Raw genomic sequence first — 2985 nt, forward strand, 5'->3', positions numbered from 1 at the left:
TTTGGCTCCGTTAACTTTGTCAACATTACAAATTTTCGAACGTACTGATAATCGATAATGCTGCTTTTTGGTATATGGCGATTTGAAGAAATTGAATAAGATATTCCACAAGAACTTTCAACGAAAATTTTGTACTATTTATGTAACTGAAATACAAATTCTGGAAAATGGACTGACCACTAGTACGTGACATCTGTTAACGCGCGCCTATTGTGTGTACGACTTACCTGTACAGGTATAACTTATATATACATTCTGTAGTGGACTATATAACCATGCCGGCTTCGAGAACCAGTGTCGGTGTTGGTAAGACAGGAACAAAAACCAGAAGTTCAGTCTTTTCTAGTGAATCCTCAGGAAGAGACAGGATTGATGAGATTTTTGAGATGATTTCAACTCTTGTGACCATGTCGGACATGGATACAATCATGGACAGAAAGTTAGAAAGATTGAGAGATGATTTTAGGGAGGAAAACCGTGTGCTCGTTGATCGGCTCGAAGGAAGAATTTTCGACCTCGAGAAAGAGAACGACAGCTTGAAAGAGAAAGTGGAAAAATTAGAAAAACGAGCCACAGAATCAGGCAGTATGAATACTGGACTAGTGTACAAAGTAAATGATTTGAGGTGGATATACAGAGCAACGACATCGACATTGCACATAGACTCGGGCGTTTTGACAGGAACAGGCGACGAACGATCATCTGTAAAATGACCCACAGGAGGAAAAAGGCCCAGATACTCAATAACAGACGTAAATTGAAGGGAAAAGGACAAATTGTTTTCGAGGATTTGACAAGAATGAATCAAGAAACACATAAGGAAGCATACAGACTTAAAAGTGTTAAACATACTTTTAGTGTGGACGGAAAATTATTCGCAGTTCTAACCAACGAAAAGAAACGAAGACTGTCATACGCTAGAAAGCTGAGGGATCAGTATCTTGCTACCGACAACAAATTTAGGAACTAAGAGACAGTTTCTACGGAACTGTGTGAAAAGTGTTATATTTGAGTGTGATATCGGTATCTGACTATAGGCTCTCGTACATGTCTATGTGTGGCCGCCAGAGATGTGGTAATGATGGAGGGTATAACTTTTCTTTCTGCGAATTGTCAGGGTCTCGGGGACAAAATTAAAAGAAGGGACCTTTTCTCATACTTAAAATCGAAAAAATATTGTATTTATTGTCTACAGGACACTCATTTTCCTGAAGAGAACCAGAAAATTATCCGAAATGAATGGGGGTTCGACTGTTATTTGAATTCATTCAAGTCCAATGCCAGGGGGTAGCTATTCTTATAAATAATAATTTTGAAATTAAGGTGAAAAGAGAAAGGAAAGAACTGTCAGGAAATTGTTTAGCAATTGATATTGAATTAGAGGGTTCACATGTTACATTGATCACGCTATATGGCCCAAATACAGACACACCTATTGTTGGGGATATTTTAACTGACACAATTGACGACTTTGGAAATGACAAATTTATTATATGTGGAGATTTCAACTTAGTATTAGATCCTGAGTTAGATTATGACAAAAGCTATAAAACAATAATAATAAAAAAGCAAGAGAAAAAGTTATTGAAATTATGGAAAACTCTGCAATGTTAGACATTTTTAGAGAGATGCATCAAGATAGTAAAAGATATACCTGGAGAAAGAAGAACCCATTAAAACAGTCTCGTTTAGATTTTTTTTCTTACTTCAGAAAATTTGTTATCTAGTATTAATAAATCAGCTATTGAGTCAGGTTACAGGTCCGACCACTCATTCCCTATAATCGTTTTAAAATTGAATGAATTCAAGCGGGGAAAGGGATTGTGGATATTTAATTCATATCTTTTATATATATCATCAAATGGTGATTTTTTTATTTTAAAAACAACAAAAACTCAGTACTCTTTGCCAGTGTATCTTAATGCTTTAATGAATATACCGGATACAGAATTATAATTTGTTATTGATGACCAGCTTTTTCTTGAAACATTATTAATGGAAATCAGAGGTAAAAGTATATCTTATTCATCTTATAGAAAGAAACAGCAAAGTAGGAAGGAAGATGATCTTAAGAGAAAAATAAAAACTATTGAAGAGCAGGAACATGTAGACATAGAAGATTTAGAAATTAAGAAAAGGGAATGGGAAAATATTAGATTGAGGAAGGTAAGATGTAGTATAATTAGATCTAGGGCAAGATGGCAAGAGGAAAGAGAAAAGCCAACAATTTATTTTTTCAATTTAGAAAATAGGAATTATACTTCCAAGATTATACCCTAGATACAGAAAGATGATAATGTTATTATTACACAACAGGATGAAATTTTAGAAGTTCGTTTATTTTATGAAAAATTATATGACGATAATACTGATATTGATGATATAGATTTAGCAGATTTTTTGAATACATGTGATGTTTCAAAGTTAGATAATAACGATTATTTTGGTCAAGAAGGATTAATTACTTTAGATAAAGCAATAAAAACTTTGAAAAATATGAAAAATAACAAAAGTCCTGGTTCTGATGGGTTTACTGTGGATTTTTAAGTGTTTCTGGAAACAGCTAGGGGGTTCATTGTTAGATCTATAAATTGTGGGTATAGGAAAGGTTTGCTATCAGTAACACAAAGGCAAGGTATTATAACATGTATTCCCAAGGGAGATAAACCTAGGCAGTTCATAAAAAATTGGCGACCCATAACATTATTGAATATAGTCTATAAAATAGCGTCTGGATCGATAGCAGGTAGAATTAGAACAGTTTTAGATAAATTAATTAGTGAAGATCAAACAGGATTTCTTTCAGGCCGTTATATAGGGGAAAATACTAGATTAGTTTATGACATTATGCAATATGCAGAAGAAAGATATATTCCAGGTATGTTATTAATGGTAGATTTTGAGAAAGCATTCGACTCAGTCTCATGGGAATTTGTTGATAAAGTTTTAAATTATTTTAATTTTGGTTCTGATATTAGATGCTGG

The sequence above is a fragment of the Mizuhopecten yessoensis genome, unplaced genomic scaffold (assembly GCF_002113885.1).
Source record: "Mizuhopecten yessoensis strain PY_sf001 unplaced genomic scaffold, ASM211388v2 scaffold4419, whole genome shotgun sequence".
NCBI lineage: Eukaryota > Metazoa > Mollusca > Bivalvia > Pectinida > Pectinidae > Mizuhopecten > Mizuhopecten yessoensis.